Source organism: Coffea arabica, chromosome 7e (assembly GCF_036785885.1).
Source record: "Coffea arabica cultivar ET-39 chromosome 7e, Coffea Arabica ET-39 HiFi, whole genome shotgun sequence".
Taxonomy (NCBI): Eukaryota; Viridiplantae; Streptophyta; class Magnoliopsida; order Gentianales; family Rubiaceae; genus Coffea; species Coffea arabica.
The window spans coordinates 46,703,241-46,716,005 of record NC_092323.1 but is presented as its reverse complement, the minus strand read 5'-3'; the positions used below and the strand labels follow the sequence as shown (position 1 = coordinate 46,716,005).

At 37.7% G+C, this 12,765-nt stretch overlaps 1 long non-coding RNA gene across 1 annotated transcript; it reads right to left on the bottom strand.

Moving 5' to 3' along the window:
- Positions 1-2,589: 2,589 nt before the first annotated feature.
- LOC113701508 (uncharacterized) lies at positions 2,590-3,112 on the bottom strand. Its single transcript, XR_003450928.2, has 3 exons — positions 2,983-3,112; positions 2,817-2,899; positions 2,590-2,688 (listed from the first exon to the last, which is right to left on the bottom strand). It is a non-coding gene; the product is annotated as an uncharacterized lncRNA (long non-coding RNA).
- Positions 3,113-12,765: the final 9,653 nt, after the last annotated feature.

Below are 12,765 nucleotides of genomic sequence, written 5' to 3'. Positions count from 1 at the left end.
TGCGTAGAATTACTTTTGTTTTGACATCTAAAAATTGATCATGCTAAACAATAAAAATGGATACATTTTATTCTTATTTGCATACCACAAAGTGGAACGATTAAAAATTTTTTGACATCATTCTTTGGGTAATGAGACTTTTCATTCTGGCCATTCAGGTGCACCACCAAATCAAATAAAATTACTTACATTGCATAAAAAGTCAAAGAAAAGCCATCAGAATAAAATCTAAAGTGTAAAAGGGAGAGGCAGTAAATCAAAATTAGAAATATGAAAAGAAGAAAATACTAACAAAATCATTAGATGTAACGTGCATGATAAAAATTCAAAGGAAACAAATGAAACAGGTTAATTTACTGTGACAAATTTAACAACCCCAATAATTTAGACTCTAAATTTCCCAATTATCTACATTGGAGGATTATATATATATATATATATATATATATATATATATATATATATATTAATTTTGGAGAATTTTGGTTAAGATGTTTAAAATTTATTTCAGAACTTCATTAATTGGGTTCTTTAAACATAATGTGGGATTAAGTGCCTTGGTCAAAGTGGAAGCTTGAGCTGTTGTTGCAACTCTTTCCACACCGAATTACCAAGTTGGAGTTGGCAATTGAACATAATTCATCCGTAAAGACATTTAACATTTTATAGGTCCAGCTGCTGGAATTAGTTGTGTTTTCTACTCACCTCCTCTCCCCAGCCACAACCTAAGGTTAACAAATAAATGGAATAAAACAGAAAAAGGGGCATATATCTAGATGGGCAATAAACTATTAATAACATCTTTTTTCACTACACTATTTTCATTTTTAGATCTCCCACTTAGGTTTTATGCTAGTATGTGTTGGCAAAATATTGAATTATAGAGTCAGTTCTAACAGTTATATTACATCTTATGCCTAAGATTATAATCTACTCCAAATTGACAACAAACTAACATCTCCTTCAACGCTTCTTTCCAGGTTTGATTTCTTGCCAACTCTAAAGGTTTGTTGGGTTCAGTACATTAGAACTAGACTAAAATGTTTATCTAGATTTAAGGCTCTATGACTACAGTTTTGTGCATAAGAAATGGCACATGATTCTGAGTTTTCTAGGACTAGTTATAAAATTTCCATTTCAGATATGATATGGAACGATTCAATCAATTGTGGAATTGGTGATGTTGGAACGTCATTAAATGGTCCAAAGCTCTTGTGAAGGAAATGTTTTCAGATTGCTATCCTAAAGGATATAAAATGTACTAAAATATTATGGTGTTAAAAAAAAAATTATGGTGTTACACAAAACTCCATTGTTAAATTCTAGGTTAGGCAATCCTAAGTCCTAACTAACATTGCCATATCTTGAGATATAAAACTTCTATGATCTTGATTCTCAGAGATTCAGAAACTAGACTTAGGCACCGTTTGGATTGAAGTAAAAGAAGGGAAAAGAAAGGAAATGATACCAATGGAAATGAAAAGAAAGGCGAATAGAAGAAAGTGATTTTCATCGATTTTGTTTGGATTAGCACAATTGGTTACAATAGATTAGCGGTGGCAAAATGGGTGATTTGTGCGGGTTTGGGTTGGATAAAATGGGTAATGGGTATAAGTGAGTCAACCCATTTATATCCATTTAATTAGATGGGTATAAATGGATAAGTCAAAAAATGAGTTGGGTAACCCAATTATCCATTTATAACCCATTTATTCTAATTTTTTACAAGCTCATATAAATTCATTTTGTAAACTAAATTATCAATTTATACCATTTTACACCCATCATTAATTTTAAATATTTACTTATTATGCCAAATAAGTCTAATTATCAATTTTTTTTCCATCCGCATGCCATGTCGCAAAATTACATATTATTTAATAATTGAACAATGAGAATCTAAAAATTTGGACTAAATAATATGAAAGTTAACAAAAAAATTTAATCCAAAACTTTGAACCCCTAGTATTTTTTCGTTTATAAATTTAAAATTTCATTTGAAAAAGTAAGAAAGGAAGCTAAAATTTGTCATAAATTGATGATGCTAAAAAATGATCAAATTAATAAATTACAAGGAAATAAAGCGATAAGATAAAACCAACAAATAAATATAATAAATAAAACAAAAATACTTAACATAAAAAATAGTTAAAAATCCTGATGAAGACTAGCAATCACTTCATTTAGCATACAAATAGAGACAAATTTTCAATAAATACGAATAACAAGCATTCAGCTTCTCAAGCTTCGTACAACTGCATAGCATAAATGATAAAACTCCTCTAGCTCATTGGTGAATGAAGAAAAAGAACGTGAATGAAGAAAAAGGTACCCTTACATTACAAAAATTTCAGTGTCAATTTTGCATAATAATTGCAGGTTGCTCTGCTAGCACAAATTACCACCAAGCAGGTTGAACAAACTTAACACAGCAGAGAGACACATATTGTAGCAAGAAACAAATATTATTCCCTGATTTGAATCCTCTGATAAACATCAAGGAGAAGAATAAACCAAGTTTAGTTGACAACATCGAGGACCAGCTTACGTGACTTCAAAACCGACCATTTCAAATGCCTATAGTAAGCAGCTTGAAGGAGTGCCAGTGACAGTACAAAATCCACTTGACAGTACAAAGATAGCAACCTAAAAGTTTGCTGTTGGCTCAACACAAAACAGAGAAGATTCCTGGCAACCAAAACCAAAACCAAATTCAAAGTTCTATTTTTTGATACTTAAATTTCATCTAGACAGAAAGATAAAATTCTTTTCACCACATTTCTAACAATCTCCATGATCATAAGAATACAGCTTACCTAAACATGAAGGTTAGTAAGTTTAGCAACTAAAGGTGCAAAGTCAATACTCAGTCTTTCTTTATCTTCTTCATCTTCAGAAGCTGAAATCAAAAGTAAAGTTCAATAAGTGACCAAAAAAGTAAAATACAAGATCATATGCACTGAAAGGTTAAGTATAACATACCTGTTACTCCATATAACCAGTCCCTAGCACATAACAAGACCTCCACATTTTCTGGTAGGAGCGAAGTACGATATTTACCCACAATTCTACCACCAATACTGAAAGCTGATTCCAAGGCCACTGTAGTGATAGAAATACTTAAAATATCCCGTGCCATCAAAGAAAATTCGACTTTAAATTGAATTTAATTCTGTCTTTACTCTCTCTTTTTCTTTTTTGTACATCTTTTCAATATCAGCCTTTATCGTGTTTCTCGAAATGGGTAAAGCATCTGAATTTAAGTATACACACAAGTCTCGAATTCCTTCTTGCTCCACCAGTCTATAAGGATGGTTATGCTTCACAATAGCAATTCCCATCTTTTTCCGATAAATTCCTTGATCAATTGGAGACCGTTCTTCAAAATCAGATTGTCCACGCTTAGTACAATTTGAAAGATGACGCCATAAGTTGCTTGTTCCGGTTGTTCCACCGCATGCATAATCATGCTTGCACCATTTACATTGTGCTCTTTGTGAACCATCTGGTTCAACACACAATATTTCAAATTCCTTCCAAATCAATGACGTGAGCTGTCTCGAACGCTTAGAAGAACCTTGGATCAACTCATCTGTATTGGTAGGCTCATGGCTTGTATAAGAACATTGTTCCTGAATGTGCTCTGACAACTCATCTGTTGGATCATGATGGGATAGCATTTCTGTTATCTATACTACCAACTTTGTACATCTCATCTGATATTTTCCTGTCTAAGACTCTCAGCCTTCCAATTTTGTACACCTGATCTGATATTTTTGCAACATTGATCCCAAGAACTACATGTTTTCACTAGTCTTCAACTGAGATGAGAGAAAAAAAAATTTGAAGGTAAGCAATTACAGGAATATGCTTATAATAGAATTGGAAGTATTAAGTATAGCTGTGGAAAAACTTTTTATCATATGGCCCCGCCAACATGATGAGCAAAAATAACAGAGCTAGGACTTATGTATTATATCACGTATGCATTGCAGACATAGATGAAAATTACATGGGAAACATTTGAAGACTCTATAACCATCCAGACATTTGCCGCAGGATCATGAGGGTGAATTTCAACTTGAAGGGAATCCCCAAATTTGACATTTGGATATTGGTCAAGCAGGCAAATGCACCTAGGATGAAAATATTGATCACAATCACGATAGTGGTAGAACCAATACAGTGATTGTTTTTGCCAGACAAGCACACTTAACAATTATTGCCTTCTTTTTTTTTACCAAGTATGTCAATTTGGTCCTGTTGAATTGTCAAGCATTGCGGCTTGACTTGTGTGGCAAACATTTCCATCCCACATCGATGGCAGCCAAGGAAAGCCTTCCGTTGTTTTCCTATAAATAGGGAAGCGTATGAAGGTTTAAGGTGCACCACTTAAGAGAGTTATATGGGCTATTAGCTTCTTGAGTCATTTAGCCCATTTAGTCAAATATTTTAGGCTCTCTTATTTTGAGTTTAGGAATATTTTCTAAACTCTTTTGTAAGTGCCTATTGGCCTAGGAACCACTTTCCTACGGTCTTTTGTATTTCTTCTTCATAGTAGAAATATTGCTCCTCCCTCGCCCGTGGACGTAGGTCAATTTGACCGAACCACGTAAATCTTCTGTGTCTTTTATTTGCTTTGTTATCCGTCTTTATATGGTCGGTTTTACCGCCTAATTATTATATGGCTGGTATCTACCGCCTATCTATTATATGGTCGGTTATACCGCCTACTTTGTGCTAACTTGAGTTTGTCTATTTCCTGACCCGGTCCTAACAAACTGGTATCAGAGCTGGTTGTTATATTTTGCAAGACAGGTTCATCTGGTGGGGTCCGTCCATCATGTGGGGCCCACTCATCCTGTGGGGTCCGTTTATCTGTGGGGCCCGCTCACCTTGTGGGGTCCGTTCATCCCCGTGGGGCCCGCTTATCTCGTGGGGTCCGCTCACCCTGTGGGGCCCGCTCAAGAGACTTGCATATTTGTTTGGCCAGTTTTTTGAGACAAATTTTAAGTTACTGATTTTGTGGCAACAATGACGAAAACAAAGACGGTTGTCGAGAAATTCGACAGGAATGTCAACTTCGGAATGTGGCAGCTCAAGATGGAGGCCATTCTTGTTCAAGACGGAGTTGATCTAGCGATTCACGGAATCAAGAACAAACCAGAAGATGTAAAGGATGCGGATTTCGCCGATATGGATAAAAAGGCCAGATCCAGTATAATCTTAAATCTCTCCGATGAGGTATTGCGTGAGGTAGCAACGGAGACTTCGGCCAAGGCTATGTGGGATAAATTGAAAGCCTTGTATATGAAGAAGACAGTCGAGAATCGCCTATATTTGAAGCAGAGTTTGTACATGCTTCGGATGTCTGAAGGTACATCTATACTCTCCCATCTTGATAAATTTGATTCCATTATTATGGATTTGGGGAATATAGATTCGAAAATTGATGATGAAGATCAAGCCCTATTACTTTTGTGTTCCCTTCCCCAGTCTTTTAAGCATTTCCGCGATACTATGATTTATGGAAAGGAAACAATTTCGTATCGGGAAATTAAATCTGCATTAAAATCTAAAGAGCAGATAGATAGGGATATTACTGGGAAAACTAGTGGGAGTCAAGCCGATGGCTTGTTTGTTCGGGGTAGATCTGAAAAGAGAAACACAGAAAATAGAAGTAGATCCAAGTCCAGATATAAAAATGTGGTGTGCAATTATTGTAAAAAGAAGGGCCATGTTATCTCTGATTGCTTTAAATTGAAAAATAAAGAAAAGCAAAAAGGGAAATTTGTTGAGAAAAATACTGAATCCGCTGAGGCTAGTATAGCAGCTGATGAGAATGATGGAACCATTTTCTGTGCAACGGAAAATATTTTTAGATCTAACAATGAGTGGATTTTAGATTCGGGTTGTTCATATCATATGTGTCCCAATAGGGACTGGTTTTCAACATATGAATCAACTGAAGGTGGAGTTGTCTTAATGGGCAACAACGCTGTTTGTAAAGTTGTTGGCAAAGGCACAATCCGGATTAAAATGTACGATGGTATTGTGAGGACGCTCACAGATGTTAGACATGTTCCAGATTTGAAGAAAAATCTCATCTCTTTAGGCACTCTTGAGTCTATTGGGTGCAGGTATTCAGGTGGAGATGGAGTTCTCAAAATCAGTCGAGGAGCCCTTGTTGTTATGAAGGCACACAGATCTGGTACTTTATATATTTTGCAGGGATCTACTGTTACAGGTGCTGCTGCTGTTTCTATATCAACTTTGTCTGATTCTGATTTTACCAAATTATGGCACATGAGATTGGGGCACATGAGCGAGAAGGGCTTATCTATTTTATGCAAACGAGGTCTTCTTGGTAGTCAAAGTATTGGAAAGATAGGACTCTGTGAACATTGCATTTTTGGAAAGCAGAAGAGAGTTAGCTTCCAGTTGCCGGCAGTTCACAGGACAAAAGGAACTTTAGACTACATTCATTCAGACCTCTGGGGGCCTTCTCGTGCTTCTTCTAAAGGAGGTGCCAGGTACATGTTGACTTTCATTGATGATTATTCAAGGAAAGTTTGGTTATATTTTCTTAAGCATAAAAATGATGTTTTCCTAACTTTCAAGCAATGGAAAGTTTTGATTGAGAAGCAAACAGGAAAACACATTAAGTGGTTGAGAACAGATAATGGCATGGAATTTTGTGAAGGTGAATTCAATGAATTCTGCAAGAATGAAGGAATTGTTCGGCATCACACCGTCAGGATGACGCCTCAACAAAATGGTGTGGCTGAACGTATGAACAGAACTCTTTTGGAGAGAGCAAGATGTATGATCTCCAATGCAGGGTTGACAAACGACTTTTGGGCAGAGGCGATCAATATGGCCTGTTATATTGACAACCGTTCTCCTTCTGCATCTCTTGATTTCAAAACTCCTGAGAAAGTTTGGTCAGGTACTCCTGCTGATTACTCCAATTTAAAATTTTTTGGATGTCCAGCATACATGCACGTGAATGATGGAAAATTGGAGCCTAGGGCTAAAAAGTGCATTTTTCTTGGGTATGCTTCTGGGGTGAAAGGATACAGATTATGGTGTCCTGATCCCAAATCTCCAAAATTTGTGATCAGTAGAGATGTTACTTTTGATGAATTGTCTATGTTATCTTCCAAGAAGGAGTCTTCTAGTCCTTGTACTACTGATAGTACACAGAAGCAGGTGGAGCTTGATATTGGCAGTTCTGGTCCTTCTCAGACCAAATCTTCTATTCAACAAATGCCAGTAGATACACTTGAATCTACTGTTGAAGATAGTTCAGAAGAAGAAGAGTATTCCATAGCCAGAGATAGAGCAAGGAGAGACATTCGACCACCACAAAGATATGCAAATTTAGTTGCATATGCTTTGTCTGTTGCAGAAGAAACTGATGCAGTTGGTGAGCCTTCCACCTATTCAGAAGCAGTTTCTTGTGATAACTCTGCAAAGTGGTTGATTGCGATGAATGAAGAAATTGAATCTCTTCATCGTAATGAAACTTGGGTTCTTGTAAAGCCGCCGTCAGCTAAGAAAATTGTCGGTTGCAAGTGGGTCTTCAAGAAGAAGGAAGGTATTCCAGGGGTTGAAGATGCAAGGTATAAAGCACGATTAGTTGCAAAGGGCTATAGTCAGGTACAAGGTGTTGATTTTAATGATGTGTTTTCACCTGTTGTTAAACATAGCTCTATTCGTGTTTAGCTTGCTTTAGTTGCCATGTATGATTTGGAGTTAGAGCAGCTTGATGTTAAGACAGCTTTCTTACATGGCGAACTTGAAGAACAAATTTATATGAAACAACCCCAGGGTTTTGAGATTGAAGGTAAGGAAGACCATGTTTACTTATTGAAGAAATCCTTATACGGATTGAAGCAGTCTCCAAGACAATGGTATAAGAGGTTTGATTCCTTTATGTTGGGTCATGGCTATTCAAGGAGCATGTATGATAGTTGTGTTTATTTCCGGAAGTTAAATGATGGTTCTTTCATTTATTTGCTGCTTTATGTTGATGACATGCTCATTGCTGCCAAGAATTTGTCAGAAATTCACACTTTGAAATTGCAGTTAAATAGTGAATTTGAAATGAAAGATTTGGGAGCAGCTAAGAAAATTCTTGGCATGGAGATCAAGCGAGATCGAGGAGTAGGGAAGTTGTTCTTGACCCAGAAAAATTACCTTGAGAAAGTTTTGGAGCGTTTTGGCATGAAAGATGCTAAACCAGTATCTACTCCTCTTGCTAGCCATTTTCGGCTATCTGCTGCTCAATCACCACAATCAGATGAAGAGAAAGATTATATGGCACGGGTTCCTTATTCCAGTGCAGTCGGCAGTATTATGTATGCAATGGTTTGTACTCGTCCAGATATCTCACATGCAGTCAGTGTTGTTAGCAGATATATGTCTTGCCCTGGTAAAGCACATTGGCAGGCTGTGAAGTGGATTCTCAGATACTTGCGAGGAACTTCAAATGCATGTTTGGAGTTTGGAAGAAATAATAACACTTTGGTTGGTTTTGTAGACTCAGACTACGCTGGGGATCTTGACAGGAGAAGATCACTTTCAGGCTATGTATTTTGCATTGGCGGTTGTGCTGTTAGTTGGAAAGCTACTCTACAACCTGTCGTAGCTTTGTCTACTACTGAAGCAGAATATATGGCTGTGACCGAGGCAATCAAAGAAGCCTTGTGGTTGAAGAGTTTATTTAGCGAGCTAAGTCTATATCAAGGTGTTACTGATATTCACTGTGATAGTCAAAGTGCCATACACTTGACTAAAGATCAGATGTATCATGAGAGGACGAAACATATTGATGTGAAGTATCACTTCATTCGGGATATCGTTGCTGAGGGAAAAGTCCTTATTCAGAAAATCAATACTAAGGACAATCCAGCCGATATGTTTACGAAGCCTCTTCCAGTTTACAAGTTCAAGCAGTGCTTGGATTTGATTGGTGTTCATTGTTGGTGATTTAAGCCCATTAGGGCTTATGTGGAGAAGGTGGAGCAGTTTTACTATTGTCGATGGTGGGATTCCAAATTTTGCCAAGGTGGAGATTTGTTGAATTGTCAAGCATTGCGGCTTGACTTGTGTGGCAAACATTTCCATCCCACATCGATGGCAGCCAAGGAAAGCCTTCCGTTGTTTTCCTATAAATAGGGAAGCGTATGAAGGTTTAAGGTGCACCACTTAAGAGAGTTATATGGGTTATTAGCTTCTTGAGTCATTTAGCCCATTTAGTCAAATATTTTAGGCTCTCTTATTTTGAGTTTAGGAATATTTTCTAAACTCTTTTGTAAGTGCCTATTGGCCTAGGAACCACTTTCCTACGGTCTTTTGTATTTCTTCTTCATAGTAGAAATATTGCTCCTCCCTCGCCCGTGGACGTAGGTCAATTTGACCGAACCACGTAAATCTTCTGTGTCTTTTATTTGCTTTGTTATCCGTCTTTATATGGTCGGGTTTACCGCCTAATTATTATATGGCTGGTATCTACCGCCTATCTATTATATGGTCGGTTATACCGCCTACTTTGTGCTAACTTGAGTTTGTCTATTTCCTGGCCCGGTCCTAACAGGTCCAGCCATAAATCTACAGAGCTTTCTACTAAATAAGATCTCATGCAATTTGCAAACAAAGGTAAGCGAAACAATCATTTAACCAGTCCAAGATGTCCAAAAACTTAAGAATGGTAACATACTACGGTGCAATATTTAATGAGATTCAACAATCTGCAAAACTGAACTTAATTAGATAATCCTGAAATTAATTATACCATTATTAGCCTTCCAAAGTTAAGCTTAACTACATCAAATTCTTGACTGTCAAAACCACATACCAGATTACCGGGTGAACCTAGCCCAATTCAGAGAGAAGGCACAACAACTAGTAACGCATAGATTACCTTAACTGGTTACCAAACAAAGTAATATAGCTCTGAAAAATCAAGCTTAACTAAATAAAAATTTGCATACGCTATTACAAACAGTTATATAAGGCCTATATAAGAAACAAAAGAATGGTACAGCATACCAAAAATGTCAATACCAAAAGAGCCTTGGATCAACTCAGCTCAGGCTTTTTCATTAGAGCGAAAACGCAGTCCAAGTGGGCATCAGACTCTTAACATTCTCCGGGAAAATCTTCAAGACACCGCGGGTTTATTCAGAGATTAGCTCAGGAATCGGACATGGAAGGGGCAAAAACCTTCTATTAAGCAAAGACGGGGAGATGAGATGGGGAAAACAAACACTGGAGGAAGAAGGGGGGGGAGGGAAGCAGTGGGCTTGCTGGTGGGGCGGAGAAGAAGATGACGGTGAAAACGGGAAATACAAAAGGTTTGGGAATGTAAGTTAAATGGGTTAAATGGGTTATAAATGGATATAATTGGGTAACCCATTTATATCCATATATAAAAATTTAATGTACTCATATTCATTTATTAATAGACGGATATGGGTAAAATTAGTTAAATAATTTTATTTGACACCTCTACAATAGATAATCATGTTTGTATACACCTACCACAAGAAATGTCTGCATTCACTAACGATGTATATGAACAAAAACAAAAGACAGATATAATTGTATACTGTTTCTTGTATGCACATTTTTAGCCCCAACTTATTGGACCGACCATAGGGTCTTGCTCCCAACTCATGTAATCATGACACGGATAAGATACTACTTTAGTCTGACTCACATATCCTAAATTCACTATTCAAGAACAACATTTACTTAATCTAATTCGGTCTTCAGACTTCCATGTAATTATGTTAACATTTGAAAATTTCGAACCTATAGTATTAACTAATTATCTCGATTGATGGGAGCTCAAATCCCTTGTTAATCAAGGGTTACCATGAAGAAAGGTGATTAATTAGAACTAATGAAGAACAAAAGATGCAATTCACTGCATGGTTGTACATTTATTTTTCTCTATTCAATGTACTAAATGGAGTTAATTTAATATGGAAGTAATAATGATGACACTCATGAATCGTGACTAATATGATAACTATAAAAAGAGTGTCTGGTAGTCTAAAAGTCTACAGAATTTAATGTATTTACAAAATACAAACAAAAGGCAAACAAAAAGCCGTGTAATTTGAACAGGCACCAATCTTAAAGTCTATATTTACTTCTTTTTCCTTCTTTCCTCAACCATAAAGGGCTCATCGTTCTTCTTTTCCTCTGCAAGCTAAGTTCCAAAATGGAACAAAATTACAACTTCAATCCGTCCTTTATAAAGCTGTTGATGGAAGATGATTTCACGCGAGAAATTGTAAGTCCCATATCAATTGCTACTGTATGCATTTTCCATTAATCTTCTTCAGTTATTGTTATTAAGTTTTATATTTGTTGTTTTTTTCTTGACACTTTTGTAGCGGATTCCCTATGGTTTTGTGAGGAATTTCAAGGAAAAGCTTTCCTCAAGATGCACAATCAAATCCGAGGCAAAGAACTCAGTTCGAAATTCATGGCCAGTAAGAATTCGAAAGAAAGGTCGCTACTATTATATTTGCAGACTTTCGTGGCCAAAATTTGTTAAAGATCATCATTTGAAGCTTGGAGATTACCTGTTATTTCATCTGATAGATAAAACAACATTTAGAGTAAAGCCATACGGTGCGGATTGTTGCCCAAAAAAGTTTAATGTATACAAATCATCCAGTATCTCCAGTGATGATGAATCTGGTGATGGCTCTGATGAACGCTTTGATGACAGTGATGAAACTGAATTTTACGGAATTGGGCCATCAAAAGTTCATCCTGCTAGAAAAAAGGTTTACACTAAATATCAGATTGATCGTGATAATTTTCGTTCTAATAAATTTAGGAAGTTGAGTGAGGATGCTCACCTCGGCAACCCCCGCTTGTCCGAGGTGAACTCACCTCGTCCCTCATGTGAGCTCATCCGTGCCCTTGGGCATACCCCATAAGCTTGGTCACATCCCCAGTCTACCGTACAGGTGACCTCGGCAACTCCACCTCAGCTGCACGCTGATGATGCCAAGACACCTGACATCATCCGGGATCAGTGCTTTATCTGAAAAGCACTGTCGCACTTAATGACTACTGCGAAGGACTCCGCGTCACCCTGTCCAGGCGGCTACAGTGTTAGAGTCTGGCCTCCTGGCAGAGAACAGAGCCGTAATGGCAGGGCATGGGTCCCACCGACATAAGACCTCCGTCCTGCCCTCCATCCTCACTCTATAAATACCCCACACACTCCCAACAAGTAAAAAAAAGCTGTTCATTCTCATATACTATTATCTTTCTCGTTCTCATACTAACTTAATCGTCGGAGTGATACCAGGGGAGAAGCCCCGCCATCCACTTCGGACACGAGGATACCCCTCACTTCATCTCAGAGAGGTCTGATTTAGGTCGGTCCATCTATCCACCAAAAATCACCTCTTCAATTGGCGCCGTCTGTGGGAACGAGACTGCTATTATCAAAATGAGATCCACGCGCTCTAGAAGCGGAAGAGTTCCCTCAATTGGGGCTGGGCAGATCTCGGGAGCCCAGCAAGAGCACATCTCTGAAGAGCCAGGGTCCCAAAGGACCCAACCCCATAATGAAGACGCCATCGCCAAGATGGCCGAGTTCGTATCAGACAACCCTAACATTTTTGAGGAGCTAGGAAGGTACCTCAAAAGACAGGGGAAAGAAAAGGCCGAGTCTTCCAAGAGAAGGCCGACGAAGTCTCCTGAAGTGCCCTCATGAGAAGACTCCGA